The sequence below is a fragment of the Uloborus diversus genome, chromosome 5 (genome assembly GCF_026930045.1).
Source record: "Uloborus diversus isolate 005 chromosome 5, Udiv.v.3.1, whole genome shotgun sequence".
Taxonomy (NCBI): domain Eukaryota; kingdom Metazoa; phylum Arthropoda; class Arachnida; order Araneae; family Uloboridae; genus Uloborus; species Uloborus diversus.
The window spans coordinates 112520189-112547756 of record NC_072735.1 but is presented as its reverse complement, the minus strand read 5'-3'; positions in this window follow the sequence as shown (position 1 = coordinate 112547756).

The window sequence follows — 27568 nt, the reverse complement described above, 5'->3', positions numbered from 1 at the left end:
CCCTCTCACATTATAAGTGATTGCTAACCCGTTACGGTTTTTTTTTTTTTTTTTTTTTTTTTTTTTTTGTCTTTGGGAAAAAAATGTAATCTACGAAGACTTAAAGTTATTAAAGTTAAACTACATTTCAAGATGTTTCAAGATATTCAGAGGCAGGAATCAGTTTAGTTTAAACACTTATTTACATAGCGTCGCCTCAGGACAACTGTAGGATATCTTTCTGTTGTTTCCGGAATTAGATGTCGGAGGGTTGCTTTGAAGTGCCTTGAAAGACAAATGTGCCGATCGACGGGGAAAAAGTAAGGTCAGATCTGAGGAAAATCCAGATGGCGCTGAGCTCGAGGAGTACGTTATGCTCCTCAATCAGACTCGTTTTAAATCAGCGATTGCATGCTGATTTCGCAGTTTAATAGTCCCGTTTTTCGAATTAAACTTATTTCTGCGCAAAAGACAAATTCTGTAATAAGTGCTAATTGTTACATGGGTGTTCATTTATTTTTTGAAGCATATAAAATTACCTTATGCTAATTTATCTTCAATGAAAATAGTAGACTATAAGGGACCATTCGTTAAATACGTAAGGGTCCCGAGGGAGAGGGGGATTGGAAAAGCCTCTACGTACCCTTACTTGGGGGGGGGGGGGGTCAAACTCATTCTTACGTAATATTTTCCAAGTCTGTATTTCACATTAGAAATTGCGCGGTCAAGTGATTTGGCAGAGATTATGTTGAATTTGCGTCTGGAAGGTAAGAAACGTGTTAGGAAAAGATGTTTTTTTATTTGTTTTACAAAGAATTTATAGTGTAAAATATAATAAAAGAGTCACATTGTGTATGGCATGTTTTATTTGTAATTAATATTACATCAAAACAAAAACAAAAAATGTCGGAAAAACATTCAGTTTAGATTCTAATTTTTCAGTAACTATTTCTTTACGCAAAAGGTTTAATTTAATGATGTGAATTTAATAACGATTCCAGTGATGTAACGATTCCAAGATTTGTTATTTTATCATTTTGAAAAACGAAATGGAATCTTACGTAAGAATAGGGGGGGGGGTGAAAAATCTTACGAGTTATTTAGCGTGTTTCGATGGGGACAGACATCTTTCTCACGCTCTGTAGATATGGATGTCCTGCCACATGCAGACGAGGAAATCGCCTGTGAGAAATTGATACCTTCAATCCCTCGCCAAGTGTTTAAATTTGCCACTTTTCTTAAAATTTCGGGAGACTTAAATACTTTTTATCTCGATAACGGGGGGACGATAACAATAATGATTATAAAATTTTGTACAGGATTTTAAAAGGCTGAAATTCAAGGAAAAAACTTTTTTTTTTTAAATATAACTTACGTGCTCGTTGATTCCGTTTGTCCGAAAGTCTTATGGTCGGTCGCTAACAGTTACCAGGCGTAGCTTTTCTGGAGATTTCCAACTTACTCTCCAGACCTATAAACTGTAGAGGTGTTGCTACCATATACCGTGCTCAAGTCGGGCTCTTTTTCATTTAGGGGCCTCATTGCCTCTGGAGTCGCTCCTTTTTGCTTTAAACTCATGCTGGCTACATGAATGGGACTTGAGTCTCCCAAATGGCATTAAAAACAACAAGAAACTGTGCCCTAAGCCATCTCAATTGATAATACATTTGCCTTAAAATATAAGTATCAAATTTTCAGAGTCAATTGTGTAAAATTTTGTTTTGAAAGCATCCTTGTCTTTGTGTCTACTTCAATAACGATCTTTTTATCGCCAATATTACTTTCCACATAATTTTCATTACATACAAAAACTACAATATTTGGAGATTTTTTAACTTTTATACAAACCCAATACTCGTTAAGCAAATTAATATGAACAATTTCATTTATAATAGATTTATACGTGGTTATTTCAGTTTCATCTGCGGAAAGATCAAGTTTTATTTTTTTCAAACAGGGAACATTTTTTTTAACTGCATAATTCCTGATGGACCTTTTCTTTGGTAATTTTTTAGTAAAGTATGTAGCAGATTTGGGAAAATTGTCGGAATTGCCTCATCTTTCAAAAAAGGTTTTCCCCGAGGAATCAAAACTTTCTCACCATTTATAATATGCTTAAAATGCGTTTCAATAAAATGTTTTTCGAAATGCAGAGCACAAATTGAGCAATATTTATCAAAAACTTTATCTAACCTGGGAATTAACGAATTCCACTTTAGTTTTTCTTCATCTGCTGGAGCTTTAAAAAGCGTCACTTTTTCCTTGAATGTTTTGTATCCACTTTTGCACCCTGGTACGAAACAAGATGAAGCTTTATTTCTTCTAATGTTCAACTTTGACGCCTCCATTAAAAGCCTCAAACGCTGTTTCATGAAATATTCACGAAATAAAGGTAAAAAAAGAGAAACGCGGAACTAAATTGTAACAAAATCCCGCGTCTACTAATGTAAACACCGCGAAATTGAACGTGCATCTCGACCGCACTGCCCTCTAGCGGTTTTCATACAACTTGTCTTCAAGAATCGTGGGGAAAAAAGCGACGGGTCGGCACACTACTCTTTCTAGGCACTATAGTCGAGTTTCCCGAATTCACACAGGAGAAGCGAATTGTCGAGACTTTTGACATTTTGTACGATTACAAAGTAGCCAACAAACTCTATAGCCACAACAATGATTAACAAAGCGATATTTGAATTCCATTTAAAGACGAATGAAGTCACACCTTAGAATCACGTGCCTTGCTTTGATGCAATAACTTAAATTTTTAGTTGAAAGTAAACTGAATTGAGGAAATAGTACAAAAAAACAAATTTTAAAGTTTTTTTTTTTTTTTTTTTGACTTATCTCGGGCATGTTTAGCAATGCTAAACAACCCCCATGAATCCAAATATCTGCAAAAAATCCAAGAACAGCAATGGGTCACTAAGGACCTCATCCTTCGTAAAACCCAAACAAGATAGAATGTGCTCAGGTGAAACCTCTCTAGCAGAGCACCAGTGACACTCCGGAAAAGTCTTGATATTCCCAGAGAATCTAAGAGCTTTTGTGTGTTTAAGGTAAATTTTAAGGTAAATTTAAAAAAAAAAAGTAAAAAAAATTTTAAAGTAAAAATAATAAGCAGCATTCACATAATAGCAGGGGTTCTCAACCTTTCAGGCTCTACTACGTCCTCTTTGAATGAAGTTACACTTAACCCCCCCCCCCCATATGTGGTTAATACAAGAAGTAAATTAGGAAACTCAAGCTGATTAATATTATTGAAGCTAGTTATTACGTAAAAATAAAGACAATTTCGAGCGCGAAATTTAACATTACCACATAGAACTTTATTTTTACCCAGTACTATTAGAACATATGAAATCCAAGAAACCAAAGAAATAAACTCTTTAAAATAATTTTTTTTAATTAAAATAATGAAGTATCTGTTGATGAGGTTGGAGTGCACACTGCATGTTCTTCATGACACTTTTTAGGGTGAAACGTTGTAGCACCAGCGATACTCTCTTATGAGTGCCATTTCGCTCTCTTATAGGGCACCCTACAAAACCAACTGGCACCTTTGAGTGCCATTGGGGTGCCCAAACAGCGCCATTTGGCTTCCTCTGGCATCCTTAAGGGTGCCACAGGTGTCAAAATGGCACATTAAAGGAGTGCCCCCTGGTACAACAATGTTTCGCCCTAAAAGGTGCCCTATGCAACTCGCTGTTTTAACAGAATAACATTCATGAGGGGGTTGGTATTACTGTTGAATATTCTCATGCACTGCTAATACTGCAATTGCATATGGCACCTTTTTGGGTGCAACGTTGTAGCGCCAGCGGCACTCTCTGAAGATTACTGCTTGGCACCTTACGGTACACTTTAGGCTGTCCTAGGGAGCCAAATGGCAAATTTAGAGATGCTCTAGCAAGCCAAATGGCGCTCTTAAGGATGCTACAGGGATGCCATATGGGTACAAATTGGGGGGCACAATGGGCGCCCTTAAGAGGGTGCCGCTGGTACTACAACGTTTCACCCTAAAAAAAGTGTGTGATCTCAAAATTGAATGAAATTATTGTTTGTTTCACTATTTGTTTCATCTTTTACATTCATGCCTCCCTTAAAATTTTTCAACTTCCCCCTAGGGGTGCACTCCCTCTAGGTTGAGAACCGCTGCATTAGAGTATAAGTACCTGGTGGAAGGATACATTTTGCTCAGGAACTTGGTCGTTCTTTTTACTAGTGGGTCAACAATCGCACTTCACCCGTTAAATGCATTTGTAAAGTGCATTAGCAAAGCAATAAGTTTCACCTCGGGGGGGGGGGGGGAGGTTACACACATCATTCTTATAATCATATTTATTAGCATATTAGGAATGGCAATATGGATTAAAACAAGGGGTTCTGCGAGGTTAAGAATGACATAGTATTGATGAATGCGATAAAAGGCATGAAATCTGAGACAGAGTCGAAAGCAACAAGTATACACACGATGTGTTTTCCCTACTTACTAACATTTCGTATTGACAGTTTACATGTGAAGGTACATCGAAATAGGGGCTGTCCACAAATGATGTCACGCTTTTAGGTGTGTGTGGGGGGGAGGGGTGTGAAATTAAAACAATTTGTGAGGAGAAAAGGGTGGGGGGTAGTAAGAAGTGTGACATCACATTTTTTTAAATAAGAATATGTTAATAAAAAATAGTGATTAAAGGGGATGTGTGACAAAGGGGGAGGGAGTATGGTGAAGTGTGACAAAAGGAGAGGGGAGGAGGACCAAAAATGTTGATAAAAAGTGTGACATCATTTATGGACATCCCCACTGCTCTCCAATTAGTTACAGTATAGCTCAAAGCCCCCCAAAGAGAGACAAAGAGACCCAAAGAGAGACCTCCTCAAGTCCTGCAGGCCGCCTCAACGTGGCGAGGGGGTGTACCTGGGCGGAACGAGCAAAGTACGTCGGGAGACTTTTCTCCTGGCAGCATCACCCAAGACGTGAAGGCCGTTCCATTATGCTCAGCGAAGGTCTGCAGGCACAGGAGCAAAGCCAGACTTCTACCTTTTGGTGCTCCTTTAGGTACTTTTCTACCTTTAGGTACTTTGTACTTTCAGAAAATGCACAAATACTCCTTGACCATGATAATATTGCGGATGGACTGGCGAAAGAGGGCTCTACTATGACTCAGAATAGTGGGGATCCTCTGACGTACCTTGAGCTATACTCCAGATGTAAGGCCACTATAAACAGCTTTTGGAGATGTCCTCCTGAGCATCCGTGGTATTTTTGCGAGGATCCTGGTGCTTCCCTTGGATTTGAGGGTGACAGGAGAGACCAAACTGCTTTGACTCGCCTGAGCACAGGTCATCTAAAAACCCTCAGATTTTCCCATGGTAATAGGACTATCCCAATTTGCACCAAATGTCATACTGAAGAGGCCATTGCACAACATCTGATTTTTTGTGTTGGTTTGGTACGCGAGGATCTATTGAAGAGACCTGCTTCTGTCTTGAAGCTGATTAAGACGAACAAACTCATGGATCTTATCTGATTCAGAACAGAGAGATAAGTAAGAAGAAGAAGAAGATAGCTCAAAGCATGAAACAGATTCAAAGATTTGATACTGTCACCAATCAATTACCAGTGAATACAGTTTCAAAAAATTTTAGTAATCCCACTGCGACCACTACTCAACAACCTGCAAACACCGGAAACTTCTTGGCTGTTCTAGCTGTTCCATACTCTTTGCATCAGTATAGTTGTTGAATTCTAAATTACATGTTGCACTGCTTTTAATGCAAACTGGTACTCTTAAATTACTTTAGAACACAAAAGGGTTAAACCTCTAACCTACTTTTGTTGTCTGAAGAAACGAATACCCTCAAAAGAACGAACATAAATTTGTCTATTATTAAAGCCAGTAGCGAGTAATTTCTAAGTTTGCAACTATCGCTATTGGTGAAAAAGGAAACATACTATCACTTTAACTATTCTTTCAAAAAGCGCCGACGATTTAGAACATAGCATAACTCATTGACATACAATGAAGATGTCTTGTATGTAAAGCAAGACAGAGATGTTAGAACAGATAATCATACGCGTTTTAACTTCTGAAATAAGCGGTATAAATTTTATTCCGTAATTCTTGAGACTAGACAAACCAAGTTGTTTGCGACGTGTGTGTGCCTTTCATGGGGTCTCGTATTGTTAAAGTTCTTTGTCCAAAAAGAATCGAAATTCTTTTCAAGCTATGTGAAGCGAAGGCGAAGCAATTATTATAATCTGTTCTTAATTTTATTCTAGTTACCTAAAAGCGGTAGTTTGATGCAATAAGTTTAGTTTACGTCTTTCAACTATAAGCATATAGTTTGTTGATGTATATTTTTGGGAAGCATTATCAAGTTTTTTCTTTCTTGTGTTTCCATTTCAGTGATCTTTTCCCGCTTTATTGCTTCGGTTAACATCAACTAATATAGGGTGGAATCCCTTTATTGTTTCATTAAACTCATAAAAAGATTTCAAAATTAATTATGAAATGCTAATCCGAAATTTTATTTTCACTTATTTTAATGTCTCAAGAAGTGGAAACTATTTTTGGTAATAATTAAAATTGGTTTAACGGAAACTCTCAATTTACCGGAATTCCAAATTTTGACGAACCGTCAGGCAAAATTTGACAAATGATCATAATTTTGCCGAGTCGTCAGACAAAATTTGCAGAGTAAGGAATTTTTGGGAGGTCGCTGTGACCTTCCGTGACCTCCCATCGGGGAACCCCAGTTGCTATTTATTCCACAGATTTTAATATTTCACATCTTCCTTACTTATTAATCTCTTGACTTTTATTTTATTATTTCTTTCTTTCTCTTTCTTAAAGGTTTCTTTTGTTTGATTTTCTATTGAAAGGCAACTCGTTTGATGAGAATACAGTGAAACCCCGATTTTACATCCCCCGAATCTACGTTTCCCCGCATTTAACGTTTTTTTCCCATTGGGTCCCATCATCAGTTTTGCTACTATTCATTTCCCGTATTTTACGTTTTCGACCCAGCCCCTTGTGAAACGTAAAATCGGGGTTTCACTGTAACATATAAAGCATTCATTTCTGCTGTAATGACAGCCGTCGCAGGTGGCAAATCTAGCCGCCTTAGCACCTAATTTTATACTAAAATGTGATGATCTTTTAATTTTTAAAGTAAAAATTTAAGACACCTTAACTTTTCTGATGTCAATTTATGCAAAAATTGAACAAAACGACGAAAAAAAATGAAGGCATAAAATAGTGAACTAACTAGTCCCCAGTAGAAAATTTTTTTACTAAATTTTTAGCTCCGCGTTTCCCTTTCTTTCTTTGCACTCACAACAAATTAAAAATTCGCAATTTGTGTCCGAGTCCAACTGACAAATGAAAGCCAGACTCTTTGAAACGCACGTTAATTCGCAACCTGCTCACGTCAAGTATTGTGATTCCAAGAACGAATGAAAAAAAAGAAATAATCATAGCTATTAGATTTCTCTTACCGCTTCTTGTCACTCGGATTGACAATTTTTTCTCTGGCTACGACACGAGGATTACTGTGAGAGCAGTAGAAAATCGACAACGCCTTAAAACTTCGAGGAAGATACCAAAGGTTAGCGGTCTTCTTTGATGAGATATAGAGAATTCGACTAAATTGTTTGAACTACATACGTAGATGCTTCACGTTAGTGATCTTAATTTCAGAGACTGCAGAAAAAATTTTGAAGTGTAATTGAAATTAATTTTAGTTGATGCCTGTTCGTTGCAAAAATACACATTTTTGCAAAACAGATTTCTCTTTTATATTCTTAGTGTCAGAAGTATTTTTCATGCTTTTCAATGCAGTTTTTTTTTCATAATGAAAAATTTAAGCTTAACTTGAAAAAAAAAAAAAAAAAAACTTATTTTTAAAAACTTATTTTTGAGTACAATGCAGGAGATCGAAACGTAGCATAAATGCAAAAGTTTTTGTTTTTACAATAATTGTTCACTTCATTGTTAAAATCAATCAACTAGAATTTTTTTTTTACTTTCGATAATTAAAACAATGTTTAATAGAAAAAAAAAGTTTTTTTTTTTTTTTTTTTTTTTTTTTTTGTAGAAAACTATAAACTTTAGCCCTCGTGCAGCATTTCTAAATATTTTTTGATTTGAATGAAAAATTTTGCGGTGTATGTGGGTCTGTAGATGAAACTTTTTATCAATTTGATGTTTTGAATTTCGAAATTATTTTTCATGCACCCTATTTTTTAATTCAAATTTGAAGTCATTCGCCCAGTGAATTTTGCACAGCACTTTAAAAGTCGGATCTTAATTATGATCACTCTGTATCAAGTGGTTTTTTTTTTCGTTTGGAAACCAATACAGCACACACACACACACACACACAGCCTCCGGATACTCAGCAGTTTTTCACATTTTTTCTACCTCTGACAACGCTAGTACGGGGGAGGGGGGCAAAGAAGAATTTTGCGTCCTTAGACAGATTTGAAATTAGCCCCCCCCTCCCCCCAAAAAAAGAAGAAATATTCCCTTTGCTCAAAAAACGCAAAAAATAGTGTTAACGAAATTTAAACTGTCAAGAGTATGAACAAATGATGGCACTTTATATTCAGGGGCACCCCGATAGAATGATACTGTGACCTCCCCAAAAATCTTATTCGGCAGGTTTTTCTGATGATTCGACAAATTTGGAGATAATATTGCAATATTGAGATTCTTTTTTCTTTTTTTTTTTAAATTGTTTTTTAATGATGCCTACCGTTTCTTCTCGCTAGATGTTAATGTTATGTGTGTATGATATAGACGTGCATGCTCAGATTTTATCATTCAGCAAAATGAGAACTTCAGTCGCGAATTGAGAATTCTCACCCTCCCCTGTTTATATTTAATTTTGTACGTGGTTCATGGCTCAATCTTCTAGGGGAGTTTAGTAACTGATTCATATGAGTCCAATTTAAAAATATTTACAATATGTATACGTTTATATATATACTAGCAGTACCCGCACAGCGATGCCCGTGCTAAAAATTTAATGGAAGTCTGTTGAATAAAAAAAAAAATTGACGCCCCCTCCCCCTGTGATGTAAAATGATAATTTTTCTTTGTATAAAATGCGTACAAACCATTTCAAAGAAAAAAAAACCTATTAAAGTTTCTTTGGAATTTAAAACTTTTCGTCAAATCATTAAATTATATTTACAGTTACTTTAAAACTGTATTTAGCGAGTGAAGCGGTTTTTACTGCAATTTAAAATATTTCACCAAATAAACAAAAAAAGACATCAAATAATATTTTTCAAATGTAAAAATAGTTCCGCAACTCTATTGTTTATCGCCAAACTCACCCAGCAACCACGCTCTCATAATCCATCCGTCTAACGAAAAAAAGAAAAAAAAACTCCCAGTGGAACATTTAAAAATCATCGTCAGAAAAAAGAAGAAAATATCGTACATTTCACTCGGATAAAAACAAATCAAAAGTTTATTTTCTTCCAAAACAAATCGCCAAAACAATAAATTAAATTTACGGTTGCTTTAAAGCAATAATCCTAGACTGAACTGCTCAGCGCCTAACGCGCCAAGCGACCACGCTACCGGAACCCAGACCTTTTGCAAGTGAAGCGGATGTTTTTTCTTTGGCAAAGAAAAATGTAAACTATATCACTCATTATGCCTCATTCATTATGCGTTGGGGGCCTTCGTGGTTTTGTGGTAGAAACTTCGCTTCAAATGCCAGTAAACGTGGGTTCGATAACCTCGGATGCTCTGAGTGATGTATTTCCTTTCTTTACGCTGAAAATCTTTCTCATGTTGTCTTATGTGTGAATAAATAAAAAAAGTCCAAAATCTTGAGGCAATGGCCCTCAATCCTTCCATGGTTATTAACTGGGGATTTGGCTCTATCATCAATTATGGGCTATAATTGCTTGCTTTTGTCACTATCGGCAAGGCCATGGCCGAAGTACATTAGCCCTTGGTCTTTGGCGTCCACAAATTTGACGACAATTAGGAAAATTGCTAAGACTCCTAGTTTTCAAACTCTTCCCGCAATTTCTACATTGTTTGGGGGAATTATCATAACATAGATCGTAAACATCCATGGCAATGCGAAACAAAACATCAGTAATTTCAATGGAGATTAGATTTATTCGAACTTTATTTTTAACGGCTTGTAACTTTTTTTCCTTTGGAGATAGAAGATTATTTTTCCGACCATAAGTCGAGATATTTCTGGAGTAAAAAATATCGCTTTTTCCAACGGTGTAAAAAAGAAAACTGTGGGACGATTCCTTCACTTTTTATTGATAGATTTAATGTAGAAAGTACAGTGATCTCTCGCTTATACGCGACATCTGTTATACGCGTTTTTCGTTTAGGCGCGTTTTTCTCACGGGCCCGGCCAGCGATGTAGGAAAACAATGTTAACTCTTGTTCATTTATACGCGAAACCTAAAATGTACCTTTCACTTATGCGCGATAAAAAATATTCAAGTTTTAGTGAAATGGCCTATCCAAGCTTTGCTTATTGGAAGATTTGTACCATTCTTAGTCTTTCTCTTGGAATACGTTTATACGTCTTTATTTCATTGTTTGGATTCTTCCAAAAACGCATTCTTTTTCGCAGAAGTGTGCAATTGTGGGTGGAATCGGTCTTGCAATTGACATCGAGAGGGGAGAACAGATTACATACGAAAAGGTTGACGTCACTAATGAAGTCATAGTCAATAAGGCCTCCATAGGGGGTTCTAGTGGTCAAGTGATAAGCATTGACGTAGACTATCGAGGATCTTTTGCATCCTCGTAGGTTATACTACTGATCACGCGTCATTTTTTAGGTTTTGGGGAATTTGCTTACGTACTGTACAAAGTGTAAAAAATGACAAAACGTACAACTTCAAATTTTACATTTTTATTAAATTACAATGCAAAAACGGAAATTATGAGCGTATTTATCCATTAGTATTATTAGTGTACTATCAGTATTACTATAACTAATGTTAAATTATTGCATTTAACCTTAATTTTGGGTTTTTCACTTATGCACGAATCTCACTTGTGCGCGAAAGTTTCGTTGTCCCCTTTGGTCCCGTATAAGTGAGAGGTCACTGTATTGCCAAAATTTCAACTAAGCCTAAAAAGGTTCGAGATAAAAACGCAAATTGCTCCCGTCGTAATGATGTTAGAGAATTGAAACAAATTGCTTAGAACGCGGAAAATTCTACCCTTTTCAACGATATATAATATTAATATGTGCAAGTAATTTTTCACCCCTTTAATAGCCAATAATAGGCAATTTACGTGAAATTTGGTCCTAAATTTGAATAAAAAAAGAACTAATTATCGGATTTTTTTCGAATTACAGCCTATGTTACTAAGTAAGAAAGCACCTTTCGTATAGTGAAAGAACTTTTCAAATATATAGGTGCAGTGGTTCCGGAGATTACCTCGAACATATAAACACACAAAAATCCACCCTCTCTCTTTATAATATTAGTAAAGATATATATATATATATATATATATATATATATATATATATATATATATATATATATATATATATATATAAATTATTATTATTATTATTTTCTCATGGCCTTATCTTTATCTTTATTACTAACTAGTGGTACCCGCACGGCTTTGCCCGTAATAGAAAAATTAAAATCTCTTTTAGTTCGCCTTTATATTTACAAATAATGTATGGTGAATTTTCTTTTCAATTGGCTTGTACCCATGTTACGGTTCCACGTTATGATAATTTCGTATCTCGCCAATTGACTTAATATTATTAGTAAAGATAATAAAGTTGAAAGTCTCTCTGTCCGGACGATGTCTGGATGTCTGGATTTCTGTGACGCGCATAGCGCCTAGAGCCTAGACCGTTCGACCGATTTTCATGAAATTTGGCACAAAGTTAGTTTGTAGCATGGGGGTGTGCACCTCGAAGCGATTTTTTGAAAATTCGATGTGGTTCTTTTTCTATTCCAATTTTAAGAACAAAAATATCATAAGATGAACGAGTAAATTACGAAATTTGCATAACGTGGAACCGTAACATGGGCACAAGCCAATTGGCGAGAAAATTCATCATACATTATTTGTAAATATACACGCGAACCAAAAAACCTTTTAATTTTCTATTACAGGCAAAGCCGCGCGGGTACCACTAGTAGTTTCATAAAACTTGTTCTCTTTCATTCTTTGAAGTTTAAAAACATTTCCTTATGATGACAACGCAGATGAATAAACCATATAAATATGAGTTTGAGCTGTGAGGGAAAATATAATGATAGAAGATTATTAAACAAACAGTAACCTACATTTGTTTCAAAACTAACCATGATTAACTTAGCATCGTTTTCATTACTAATAATAAAGCTGTAAGTCTCTCTGTCCGGATCTCTGTGACGCGCATAGCGCCTGGACCGTTTTGCCGATTTTCATGAAATTTGGCACAAAGTTAGTTTGTAGCATGAGGGTGGGCACCTCGAAGCGATTTTTCGAAAATTCGATGTGGTTCTTTTTCTATTCCTTTTTTAAGAAAAAAATTGTCATAAGATGTAGGAGTAAAATTACGAAATTATCATAACGTGGAACCGTAACATGGGCACAAGCAAATTGGCGAAAAAAAATTCATCATACATTATTTGTAAATATGTAGGCGAACCAAAAGACCTTTTAATTTTCTATTATGGGCAAAGCCGTGCGGGTACCACTAGCTCAGAATAAATTAACTAACTTCTTTGAGTTTTTTCTTTATTCGTCATGTTTTTCTCAAAAAGATATATTGATTTTTTTAATGGGGGGGGGGGGGGAGTGATTACATTTTGAATAAATTTTGTTACTTTTTTGAAAATTACGTATTAGTCATATTTGTTCTGAAATCGAATCTCAAGCTTAGTTATTTAATATCTATTTAGTTGAATCTTTGCTGAGCATTGAACTTAAATGTCTTGTGCGTTAACCATTTTATGAGCCCTCCTCTTTATCTATAACACCATCTCAGTGGTTGGAAGTAGCGCGCTACAAGTAGCGACGCTACTGTAGTAGCTACATTTTTTAGTAGTTTGTAGTGTAGCGCACTACTTTTTAAAAAAAGTAGAGTAGCGAGTAGTTCGCTACAAAAAAAAGTAGTTTGTAGCGATTTCTGGAAACTACTTTTGAATAAAGTTTAAAAAAAAAAAAAAAAACGCGTTTTCAATCGAATATGACTAGTGCAAATCTTACGCGAGTTAAACTTGCACCAATCAGATTCGTAAGACTGAAAAATACGAGCTGACCTCTGAAATATTATTTTGACGCCATACGTTGTATCTGTTTAAACGCCATTAGTTTGTATGGCATAGAAACGTTCACATTTTTCCAATATTCGCGTTGAATAGAGCATGGCTTAGAAAGAAATAAACGAATTTTTTCCGTTTTATGCAAACTTTGCCCGTTAAGTAAAAAGCTTTCGGTATCAATGCCATTTGCACATGCAGTCGAACCTCAACTTACGCGAGGGATGCGTTTCAAACTTTAGATAAACAGCACGCTTATGTGAAATTATATTTCATCAACTTCATATTTAGAACGAAAAAAATGCGGAGCAGCGTTAACATTCTGATGTTTCGACTAGTACGGTACGAGGAATTTTGGTTTTCAGTGATGCTAAAGAGAAATTCCATTCACAAAACTAATACTTAATACCCAGGAAAGAAGGTGATATAAGAACTGAGCTTCCGCTCCGAAAATTTTCGTGTTGCAGGTGAGGAATTCGCATCAACTGTAAAATGCGTTTCTCGAGTAAAGACATTTCGCGTTAGTCGAATTGCGTTGTAACCAGAGTCCTCTGTTGTTAAAATTGCACATTGAAGTAACGTAAGCATTTTTAGTTATGTTTCATGTTTCGGATATTTTTCCTATTTCTTTCTTTTTTTTCTCACTGATCGAGTGTTGATATATTAACATATTAAAAGTCAATTATTAGATGTTGTGAGTTTTTGAGGTTATTTGTTAAAGTTGAAAAATGCTTTTATTTCATTTTATAAGGGGTGTAAGAAAAGAGATGGTGTCCAGGTCCGGAACCCTATCTTGAAGCTCAAAAGTAATTAATTCCTATGAAATATAAGTTCCTTTAAAATTAACTCACATAATAAAATTGAAGTTTTTCTCTTTTATTTAAAAGATGCTATTCATCATCTAAATCAATTTTATGTAAATGTATGTCTATGTAAAATTTAAATCAAATTATGACTGGATTTTTCTCAATTTCAAGTAGCCGAGTTACACTTCTTGAATGAAATACTATTTGCTGTCAGGAAAAATTAATTTGAAGGTTGAATTCCTTCCACTTTTAAATCCTTTCTTGCAGGGAATATTCGTGCAAATTATAAAAAATATTTGGATTGACGAACCGTTTCAGTAAAGGAAAGAAAAAATAAATAATTTATAGCAATATTCCATGTTCAAATGAGCCAATATATCAATCTGAACAATTTTTTAATCTTTTCATTCAATCCTCAAACGGTGTGTGTGTGTGTATGTTATTTATTTATTTATTTTTTAAAAAGTAGCGAAGTAGCGACTACATTTCAAAAGTAGTTTGTAGTTGCTACATTTTGAAAAAAGTAGTTAACTACATTTGTGCTAAAGTAGTTGTAGTTAATTACATTTGTGCTAAAGTAGTTGTAGTTCGCTACAAAAAAAATGTAGTTTTTCCAACCACTGCACCATCTATATCCTGTTAAATTGTTTTTACCGATGAATCCCCGATTTGTATAATTTTCTCTGTGTTATTATGTTCAGTCACTTGAGCTTCTAACCACTCCTCACTGCTCGATGGTATTTCCATTGTAAATTGTAACTGAATTATATTTTAAAGAGTGCAAAGTTTCCACTTTTGAAATTTGCAAATTTAAAAAAATATGTATCAAGTTTTAAAAACCTTTTCGAAGATTTTTTTTATTCTTCCGGTTTTAAATTTAACATGTTTCCTTTACTTAAAATCGTTCAGCTTTTTTCACTCTTTACTCATTTTTATTCACCTCCGATACGTACTACTAACAAAAAATATTGTTTTAAACATTATCAATGTAAAAGAGACGATGTCAATCACTCAAGAAACCACAGTTGAATAAACTTTAGTATGGCACTAAAGTCAAACTCTTCAAACTCAAATCTTGTTGCGACTTCAGGCCAAACGCAATGACATAACTTGCTTTTCTTCAATCAACGCTTTTTTTCGTCTTCACACTTTCTGTTTTACCCTAACCTATTGCTATGCTTGAGAAATATTTCATTTTCAAAAGATGTGTGAAAGTCAACATTACTAAATTACTAAAATAGGATGTCGCTATGGAAAATGAAAAAATGCTAATATTTCACTTTCAAGAATAATAATTACGAAAAAAAGGAAAAGATTTTCTTTATTATCTTTACTAATAATAAAGCTGAAAGTCTCTCTGTCCGGAGGATGTCTGGATGTCTGTAGGATGTCTGTGACGCGCATAGCGCCTAGACCGTTCTGCCGATTTTCATGAAATTTGGCACAAAGTTAGTTTGTAGCATGGGGGTGTGCAGCTCGAAGCGATTTTTCGAAAATTCGATGTGATTCTTTTTCTATTCCAATTTTAAGAACAAAACTATCATAAGATGGACGAGTAAATTACGAAATTATCATAACGTGGAACCGTAACATGGGCACAAGCCAATTGGCGAGATACGTAGTTATCATAACGTGCAACCGTAAGATGGGCACAAGCCAATCAGCGAGGAAAATCACCATACATTATTTGTAAATATATAGGCGAACCAAAAGACCTTTTAATTTTTCTATTACGGGCAAAGCCGTGTGGGTACCACTAGTTAATAATAAAGCTGAAAATCTATCTGGATCTCTGTCTATCTGCCTGGTGTCTGTGACGCGCATAGCGCCTGACCGTTCGACCGATTTTCATGAAATTTGGCACAAAATTCGTTTGTAGCATGAGGGTGTGCACCTCAAAGCGATTTTTCGAAAAATCGATTTTGTTCTTTTTTCTATTCCAATTTTAAGAACATTTTCCCGAGCAAAATTATCATAAGATGGACGAGTAAATTACCAGTTATCATAACGTGGAACCGTAATATGGGCAAGCCAATTGGCGAGAAATTCACCATATATTATTTGTAAATATACAGGCGAACCAAAAGACCTTTTAGTTTTCTACTACGGGTAAAGCAGTGCGGTTACCACGAGTAAAAAAAAATAAACTAGTACACACAATTTGTAAGTCGAAAATATTTGAGCAATGTTTTAGTAAAATGTATAGAAAGATAGAAAATCAACAGGTAATATTTAGAATCATTAGTATATCTTGATTAATAGAAATAACTTACCAGGCGATACCAAAAGGTGAATTTCAAACAAATGTTTTATATAGAGGAAGCATCAAGAATCTCCAAAGATTGAAAATTAGTTCCACCATTTCAAAGAATTTGATTGGTGAAAACCAGGGCTGCTGAGTCGGAGTTTACCTTATTTAAGCTAAAGGATTCGGAATTGGAGTCAGAAGTCTAAGAGTTTAAAACTCCAAGAGTCGCAGTCTATTGTTTCCCCTCCGAGGCCACAATCTGCTACTTTGCCATGGTAGCGGAGTCGGAGTCGGGTTGATTTTGGAGCAAAGGAGTAAAATCGGAGTCGGAGTAGAAAATTCTAAAATTTCCGTCGCCGTTCCTTTAGGGCCCATAATTAATTACATAAGGGCCCCGAAGGGAGAGGAGGTTGGAAAAATCTCTACATACTCTTACTTTGGGAGGGTGGGGGGTCAAACCCGATCTTACGTAATATTTTTCAAAGTCGATATTTTATAGAAATCGCGTGGTCAAGCGGTTTGGCAGTGATCATATTTCATTTGCGTCTGGAAGGTAAAAAAAGTATTTTTAAAAAGAATGAATAGTGTAAAATATAATAAAAGAATCACACTATGTATGGCATGTTTATTTTTAACTAGAAAGTCGTCCGTCCTGCTATGACGGGTGAAAATTTGCTTCTACATTTGAACGCAGCCATTGCCTGTTTGATGATATTTTAGTAGTTTAAGTTTTAAACCTAACTCCAGTGGTGGATTAATCCTTAACTCCAGTAGATAGGGGTCGTAGTTGACCATTTTTACGATTCTTCATACTCCTAAAATGACAGTCTTTCCAGTAAAATAGTTGTCACCGGATTGAGTTCAGCCTTGTCACAATAAAGTCTTTTCCTGCATGCTAGACTCTACCAAATCATATTATCAAATTATCATGCCGTGGCGCGAGTTTCATTGCTGAAACACACGGGTTACTTTATCATCGGCTATTATTTATATGAGGATAAGTATCGCATCATATACAAAAAAAAGTCGAAAAAACATACAATCTAGATTCCAACTTTTTAGTAAATATTTCCTTGCACAAAAAGGTTTAATTTAATAATGGTGAATTTAATAATGATTCCAGTGATGTTAGATTCGATTCGTTGTTTTATTATTTTGAAAAACGAAATGGAATCTTACGTAAAAACAGGGGGAGGGGGGTTGAAAAAATCTTACTTACCCTTACTTGGGGGAGGGAGGTCAAAAATTGCCAAAATCATCCAAACGTAATTAATGAATGGTCCCTTGCAGCAGCCCTGGTGGAAAAAAAAATGTACCTTGATCAAAATATTAAAAATTCTGCCTTTGTGTTTCTACTTGCATAAAATGCTCTGCACATCTGTGTTTGTACCTCAGTGTAGTGTGTGTCCGATACCTGAATGAATGTTTTAAGGCATTCAGTCTAGAATTTCGACAGAGCAGTTGTCTGAAAGGTAGGTGACGGCCAAATTTTAAATCTATTTAATTAGTTTTACTTTTATCTGTAAAAATAGATATACTATTTTCTTTTTCTTTCTCCTTGTTTTGCAGGATTTTCATTCTTGATTGCATTGCCTCTCCTGAGTGCAGAAAAAAAAATGCAATGTCAGAAAGAGCTGAATTTGTCAAAACGCTCTTTTATTGAAACGTCTTTTGTAATGCTTAGAAGTTTTCAAACAGGGCCGATCCTAGCAGGTGTGCAGCATGTGCACCGCACACAGGCGGCCAAAGTAAGGGGCGGACGCATATAGTTCTGTTAATTAAGTAGTAGTTCTCCCAAGAATTTTTCATAACAAAAACTTCAAATAAGTTGAATAAATGTGCTGAATTTTAAAAAATTATCAAATCAAAATAAGCTCCGATTTCCCGATAGCATAGCATAATTCAAGAAAAATAGAATGTCAGTGCGGAGTGAGGTCCATTTAGTTTGCATTTTCAGGCTTTTAATTTTGGAACTCCTTTATCAACCACTCCTTGATTTCCTTTTATGAACTACTGATCTTTAGTATCCGATCTTAATCTCTTACTTACCCCTTCTATCTTAACTTGTCCAAACATATAGCGTTTTTTTTTTCGAGGTTACAATTTCTAACACATTATAGTTTCGCCCATGTCTGAAATCCCTAAAGATCACTTTTAAATGTGTTTTTAGGGGGCAGCACAGCACCCAAAACTCTGATCATTCTTCTAACGTTATCAAAGATCGCATAAAGTGTGGAAGGCATTTTTTGGACTTTAATTTTGAAACAATTTCTAGGAGGGCCCCGTATTTTTTAAATGATTATAGGGAGATGCGGTTTGCATGCAGTTTTCTTTAAATAAAGTGAGCTAATGCTCCCGTATAAAATATGAAACTGAAAAAAAAAGCTACAATTTGGAAAAATTTATAGTGGAGAACGTTTTAAATCCCTCCCCCTAGCATCACTGAATATCGCTGAAAAACTTCGTTTTTTAGGGTTGCAATTTCGAAAAAAATTTTGTGGAGAGCCCCAAATCCCCTTACACGTAACATTATCAAAGTTTGTCTGCAATTGCGTTTTTGGAACTGCAATTTTAAAAAGTTAGGCGGGGGAAAGTGATCAATTTCACTTTATTTTTCGAAAAAATTGATCGTCTCTAATACTGCGTTCTTAGAACTACAATTTCATAATTTTTTCGGGGGAGAACCGCCGGAAAAGTTTGAGAATGGAATGGGGAAAAGTTTTAAGAGTGCTGCCGTAAAATTATTTTCTAGTTTTGCCTCTGCCAAAAAATATGATTTAAAACTACGGTACCGAGAATTTTCCGAGGTAATGCCTTCGGAAACCCTACTGTTACCAAAGACAGTCTGAATTTGCGTTTTAAAACTTCAATTTCGAAAAGTTTGGATAAAAGGCGTTCGAACCTCCCTCTCTTTCGTAACGTTAACAAAGATAGCTCAGAATTGCGTGTTTAAAACTTCAGCTTTGGAGAATTTTCGGGAAGTACCGCGACTCTTCCTAAGCTAAGGTCATCAAAATTAGCTTAAAATTGACTTACATTTTGAAAGAATTTCAGGAAACAATCCAAACTTACTGGACGATGCTTGTCCGTTCAATTTAGGTAACGTTTAAACTGATACAGAGAGCATCTTATTTAAAATAATTCTTCTTTTATATAAATTATGTACAAATGCCGCTTCGTGGCTAGCAAAGAACTGAAGAGAATATAATGGAATCATTGAGTGAATATAATGCTTTAAATTAAGGTTATTCATACAAAATCATAGTCCTTAGACGTTATAAAGAGTAAATGAAAGTGTTACTTTCCGGTGGTTCCAGTCCGTGGTATGAAGAATACTGTTGAGGTTGACTTTTCCCGAACTAAAGTAGAAGGGCTATGCTCCAGCGACCTGTGGATTATGCGCAAACAGCGGAATTGTAGGAAATACCTCGAAACAGTCCACTCGAATACTGCCTGGTCTATGAACGAACTGAAGACGACCACCACAGCGCAACTCGCGCTTTTATCCAGTTCAGAGCGTATGACGTTGAATCTCCTAATTTGCATTTCGGGGCGGAGACTCTCCACTTACTTACTCCTAAAGTTTCCAAAAAGTTCCTAAAATTGCGACTTTTAACGTCAATTTCAAAAGTTTCTCCGTGGACTCAATATAAAACTTTACTTACTTTTTAAAAATTCATCCTATTTTTATTTATTTTTTCTAAAGATCAAACTTTATTCAATAATTTGAAGAGTATGGATAAGGACGTTAAGTATTAGTCAAACTATGCAAAATTCTCTTAGAGGGGCGGCACATTAGGTCTTTGCACGCGGGCGGCCGACACCCTAGGATGTGCCCTGTTTTCAAACTGTAATTGCTTTTTATCCCTTGGAACCTTATCAAAAGAAAAATCAAATATCTCTGCCTACGAAATTGGGACACCCTCATTTAAAAAATGACAATTCGAAGGATCTCGGAACTGTTTTTTGTTTCTTCTTTTTTTGGCGAGTGCTAAGATTTTATTCGCATTTCCCTTTATTAATTATTCAAAAAAATGTCATACTCATGGTCATACTGTTAAATTTAGCGCGCCATATGAGGAAAACTGGTTGTTCTTTAGTGCTGCCATCTATTGCATAAAATATTTACTTGAATGCAACTACGTGAAATATCATGAAAATCAGCGTTTTCTCTCTTCCTTTTCTCTTTCATTGTCTCTTCTCTCTTCTGTTGCTGTTCCTCCAGAAAAACACAAAAGGAGACATAGAAAAGGCCTCAAGGCAAGCAACTATTAATGTTCCTCCCATTAAAATTTTTTAATTTTCTGATAAAATTAATGTTTTTTTTTTGCATTAAAAGTACTATTTTTAATTTTTGCTGCTCTGAGCGCTTTGCACATTATCTTTTCTACATAATAGACTGGTTGGACTCACCATGAGTAGAACCACTTATCTCACATAAATGATTCACAACGAAATTGTGTCCAAGGGGGAAAAGGGATTGGATCGGGGTTCAAGTTCAAAATGCGCCATTGAAATTTTTAGGGAGGTTGATTCTAAGGGTGCTTGGGGGGTTCTAAGTCGCGATTCAGGGGGTGTGATTGTGATATTCCTGGTGGGAAAGGGTGGATGGGCATAGGCAGAGTGCTCATTCCCCCGAGGACGATGGACACCTCCTCCACCTCCAAATGTTGTGATCCCCCCAAACGCGATGAAAACCTCTAAAATTGCTCCATCCAGTACAATTTTCAATGGCGCTGTATGCGCCGTGCCGTATATTCCATTGAGAAGGAATAGATGGAGAGATTGCTACTATCCTGACACGGCAACTGTACCATGTGACCTGGGGAGCAATTTCGACTTGACCGTAACCGCTGAAGAAGTTTTCATTAGCTGAAGCCATGCATGATAACAACCTTTAACTGTAGAAGGGGAAAATTAGATTTATAGCAATAGTGCAGTATTCTACCATTGTAAAGTGTGAGGAAAAAGCCACACCAGGAGGTCCAGTAACTTTTCCCTAGCATGTACGAATGTTTTTTACTTCTAAATAAAGTATCACTGAGTTGTCGTTGAATGCTAGCCAATCTATGACGTCACTTCCGCTCCATTAATCCCGTAATTTTAGTACCACTGTAAGTTTTTCTAACTTTAAGATTTGCGAATTTCAAAAACGTATGGTTTGTTTATTAAATTTCATTCGTTAGTACAGCTCGGTAATAAGGATATGAAATATTTGATGTAAAAGCATTCATTAAATTAATAATCACTCTAGCACAAAACCATAAACTGTATAAACTCGAAGCGAAAGACAAAATAAACATTTCTTCCTGGAGATATCTCGAACAGAAATGTTTTCATTATTTAAAAGAAAATTTTAACATTGTAAATTGAATCAGTAGTAATAAATCGATATCTACAATTAAAGAAATTTCTAGTTAAGATTCAGCTATAATTCATTACAAGTACAAAAGTAAGACAAATGAAAAAAAAGTAAGCTTTTACTGTTTACGGAAGCCTACAGAAGCCTTACCAAAGTTTAAAAGGGGAAGGATTTTTTTTCCTTATAAAGCAAATTAATACATTTTCCCTAAATTAAGTATTTAAGAAAGAACGTTGCAATAGCGATTATTGCACGATAATTTAATAATTTACTGAACAAAGTTCCATAAAAACTAAGGAAATAAGAGCAGACGACTTTTGTTTAGTAGTTAAAATATTTTAATAATATTTATTTTAACAAAAGACAAAAAAGGCTTCGTATGAAAATAAAGTAATTTTTTTTTAATGCAGAGGGAAAAATCGAAACGAAAAAAAAGGAATAGAAGATGTAACCATGGTAACCATAAGATGCACAAACAAATAAATAGAAGTTAAATTACAAAAAAAAAAAAAAAAAAAAAGTCAAAAGTGGAGAATTTTAAGTTTTCCCACTATTTGCAACTCCAGCGCTCGAATACGCTACCTTGATTTACAAAACTGCCGAAAAAACTAAAACATTGCCACATTGCGTTCCACGTGTGTCTGTTGACTTAAACACAGGCAGTTTGTTCTGAGTATTTATTAACCCAATCGAGGGGTCTTAGATTGCTTTCAGCTACAGAATTTCTTTCGTCCCTTAATAGTATTCTCGAGCTTCTCAAAATAATATTAGTATACCTTATTTCCTTCTAAAAAGTGAGTTGATTGAGAAATGGTGAAAGCGTTAACAAAAGAAAACTCTGGATTAACAAACTTGGATAACGTTATAATAGGTAAAAAATTTATTGTTTTGTGTGAATTTGTAAGAATATGGGTTTTTTTTTTAAATCTTAAATTAATTTAACTAACCATATTTTACAGCAGTATTTGTTGGAATAGAGAGTATGCAAAATATTTTCTTGAATATATTATTGTAGAACAAAATGAAAAAGGCTTAACCGAGAAAGAATTTACTTTATTGCTTTTATTCTCTGCTAAAAGGTTTCGCCAAATTTGTTTAGGGTTATAGTTTTAGTATTGTGCGAGCAAAGTACTCTTGGCGAGATTCCGAATGTTAGTTAGACCATTTTTAATTTTTATCATGAGTGGAATAAAATGGTAGAAAGATTACAGAATAAGTAAAAAGAAATAATGGTAGATCAACTGAAAAGAATCATAACTCAGAAATTAGAAACATTCAAAACAGAAAAATTTTAAATTAACCGATTTGGCAATTTGAGAAAAATAACTCAGCTACAAATGCAAAACAATGAGCGCTAGCCAAGCAAGGCAAAGAAGTATCATCTTCTTTTAATAATAATTCGTAATGTCATATTAAATTTTCTAGCATTAATTGTTATTCTTGTCATGTCACAATTATTATTTAGTTTTATCAAGAATTGATAAATATCGAATTCAACATCGTGGAACTGGCTGCTTTGAACTACGAACTACGTAATTTGTATTAATTTCTAACGTTTAGTAATGCTTCTTGAATTCTCATTTCTTTCTACGTGGGCAAGAGTATCAACAAGACTTTGAAAATTAATTTAAAAAGAATAAAGCGAAAAAATCATGCATACGAACAAAATTTACTAGGCTTATTAGCATTTTCTTCGTTACCACGTACGTTTGTTTTACCTTTTTCGTTCGCCATTAGAAAGTGGCTACGGTGCCCCCTATAGTTCGTTGGAGTTGCGAATCAGAAAAAGCCTATGAGCAGTTAAAGAATTTTCCACGTGTGAGAAAAATGGAAGCGATGCAAATGTTGAAAAAACAATGATTTTTCCTTCCCTAAAATGCTCTAAATTTTTTTTCTCGTTAATTAATTGCCTCATTTCTTTGACGCTTTTCCGTCGCGATACTTCCGTGATTTTACTGCTCTGTAAGCTGCTTTAAGATTTGTGAATTTCAAAAATGTTTGTTTTTTTATTGATTTAACTTCCTTGAAATAGTTCGGTAATACGGAAATGAAATATTAAATAAAAACACATTTTTATATAAAATAATGAATGTAATAGCAAACCGTAGATTGAACTCTGATCGAAACTCTGATGAAAAACAGAGTAATCTAGAATTAGCTCAAATTAAAATGTTTTCATTACTTTGAAGGAAGTAATAGCTTTGTAAGTTCGAATCAGTAGTAATAAACAAATGTCGTACAATAAAAGAATTTCCTATTTTAGTTACAATTCAACTTAACTCATTAAAGGGATCAAAGTAAGAGAAAAGGAAAAAAAGGTGACAGTTTGTGTCTTACAGAAACCAAGAGAAGCCTTACAACAGTTTAAGAGAGGAAGGAAGTTTTTTTTTCCTAGTTTAAAAAGCAAAATAACACTTTTTTTTTTTCCGAAACTGAACATTTTAGAAAGAACGTTGCAAAAGCGCTTATTATGCGATATTTTAAGAATTTATTGAACATTTTACAATATTAAAAACTGAGAGTAGCTATCTATGTATATATGTATGCATCTAGGTATCTATGTCACTCTAACTTATTCCGAACCCCAGAGAATTGACGATCGAACCAGGTATCGACAGACTCGTAATTTCGACTTTAATTAGCGAAGATATTAATTGGAAAAAAAATTTCTCCCACCGCCCTTTGTCCGAAATCTACCGGTAGTTCGTTTTTCTTTTCGACTCTGTCCGGGGCCATCGCGGGGCCATCGTGAAGTCAGTCGGTTTCCCTCTTTCTACCGGGCCTGCTTCAAGCGAGCGAATTCCTGGGATGAGTCATCCAAGTGATCCCATGGTCCCCAACCCTACGGCCAGCGGCTATCGACAGAACGGCGTTTGCTTACAAAGAGCATTTAGTTCGAGTCGAGTTTGCTGTCCGTTACAGACATGCAGACTTGGATGAGAATTAGAAAATTCAAAATTCTAACAAGAGATAATGCCTTAAAAATTGAGTAAGTAATATTTTTCTTTTTATAGTATTATTTAATTTATTTATTCTATATTTCGTAAAAAAAGTGTGAGGGTATCTGCCTGTTAATAAAAGAGCAATTTAAGTTTAGTCTGAATCACAAAAAAGTGACTACATTTACATGTACTAAAAATCGTTCAGAATTCTGATTATTATCATTTGTTAATCAAATTAATGTTGTGATTTAGTTAATTTTTAAATTAAGGGACGAAATTCTAATGTGAAGAATTTTGATGAATTAATATTTGGCAGATTATTTTCCTTCACAAACTGCAGATCGTAAATTTTGTTGATGATATAATTAATCCTGGGAATAAAAGTTTAACTTTAACAAATACATATTATCTAAAGATATATTTCTCCTTTTTTTTTATTAGTTCATCAAAATACTAGTGATGTGAAAAAGTAAAAAAAGAATGCATTTCTATGTTTGTGTCTGATAAAACATTAGAATTGGAGAATTCAGATGTTTATCAACTTCTACTACTGACTGACAGAGGTAAACTTAAATTCCCCCAAAAATTGTTAATAAGATGTGACTGTATACACTTTTCAAATATTTAGGAAACTTATAAGTAAAGATCACGAGAAATCATTTTTAAACTTTAACGACCAAAGAAGTTTATTAGTGCAGCTTTCAATAGAAAAAATGGAAATTCTGGGGATGGATTTCTTAGTTAAATGTACCTGTGGAACATCTGTCTTAAATCATATTGAATATTGTTTATCAGGAATATCTAATATATTTCTTAATGATTATACAAAAACAAAAAATGATTGCCATTCTAATAGCAATAAAAGAAAGTTATGTACTTTGACCATCTACCAAGCATAATTAAAATGAAAGGCAAATTTTCGTTGACAGGAAAGAAAGTTAACAATAAAAATTGACAGTTCTAAAGGTTAATATGTTTGAAAATGTAAGATTTAGGTCATTTTTAAAGATGAGTCTAATTGAATTTATTTCAACTAATTTTATGCGGAAAGATTTTAAAAAAGGTACCTGTGTGACACGATGTGTAAATAGTATACATTAAAGCACAAGTATGTTTAAATAGACCTTTTCAGTTTCAATAGTTTTAAAGTACTGTGTTGAATGTACGAAATCGATAGGGGGTGATTTTGAAATATATTCCTAAAAATAAAGTCCTAATAGATATCAAATATTTTAAACTGATCAAAATGCGTTTTCTAATTTTTCTGAGTTTACTATGAAATATGAACATATACAATGGTTATATATTTATTAAATATATAATCATAATAAGCCAACAGGTTTACACAGCATAATTTTTCAAACAATGTACTGTGTATCGCAAATAATTTCATCCAAGTGTTTGCTATTAAAAACTTAAAAGTACTTTAAAGACAAAAATACGAATTTCATTCTTAACAACTTTCAAGTATCATAGTGACTGTCTCAAGTGTCATATTAAGGATTTGAATTGGTTAATTAGAAACCTCATGTGATTACATTTCTAATTTCTCATGAATTTTTTTTTCTTCATAAAATAGTTAAAGATTCAGTTATATCTCAGATTTCATATGAAACTTGGCTGGAATTCACATAAACAACCATTATTGCAATTAATAAATTTGTTGGGGAATTATGTTCAAATTCCTCTGAACTTACATTTTTACGATCATTGTTATTGTTTTTTAATATTCAAATTTTTGAAAACTTGAGAACACAAACCCTTAGTTTGTAGCTTATGGGTACATTAGTAACTTTTGTGCTTATTAGTTTTGTCACATCGTTAGTAACAGATTATCACTGAATTTGTTCAATTTTAAAGCTGTTTTATGCTATTTTTTATGTTTGTAAATAAAGTGTGTACTCTCGAAATGTGTTATGTATTATTTGAAAAAAAAATTTCTCACTGAATTTTACTCTATTCTTGAACGTTCTGGTTGAAATTTTCAGATTATTTCGACCAAATAAGATTAACATAATCATAAGCAAAAAGACGAAATTTTGTAAAATCAGGATCTTACTTCTAAAATGTTAATAAATTTTAAAAGGTCTGAGAATTTTTCGAAGTTGGTCATTTTAAACACCAAATTTAAACTGATCAACTACCAAAAGATTTATTTTCAGATTATTGTATCTCACAAATTTCAAAAATGTAATGAATAATCTGTTTTCTTTATTTAAGTTTTGACGGCAGTAATCTGAACTTACAGCATTTTTGTCGCACTCAATTAAAATTTAAAAGAATAATTACAATTCAAAACATAAAAAGTACATATGTTAAATACTTAAATGTATGATAATCAAAAATACCATTGCACTATTTATATTGCTTTCTGATCTTTTTTTCAATGAAATATGTATGAGAACTATTGTTTGCTGTGTATATGTCAAAATCAACTGAAGATACTGAAGTTTTAAGACTTTCGTGCTCCATATCGAATTGTAAGTTTGAAGAGAAGGGATGAAGCGCTTAAAAGTATGGGATCACGTGGATTGCGCAATTAAATCTTGAAGCAGGCCCGGTAGAAAGAGGGAAACCGACTGACTTCACGATGGCCCCGCTCTGTCGCTCCTCTCTTCATTCCGTTTCAGGGCCAGTGGAAGAACTATTGAAGCGCGTTTTTTGAATGATTTTGGATTGCATCATACTTTTCGTTTGGCGGAAGACTCGCGTGAACCCTGTGAAAGTTGGTCAAGTTAGAGGGACGCCGCGCCGAAAATTAATGCACTGCCCATTACTTATTGTGCTGCCGCAGGCAGCAAGGAAGGGATGAAGCTCCCAAAGTACACCACCCCGCCGTAGGCGTGTTACACAGGTTGCCATAGGAGGAGAGGTTGAGTTATTCCATAAAAACTGTTGAAATAAGAGCATACCACTTTTATGTAACAGTTAAAATATTTTAATTGAATTCAT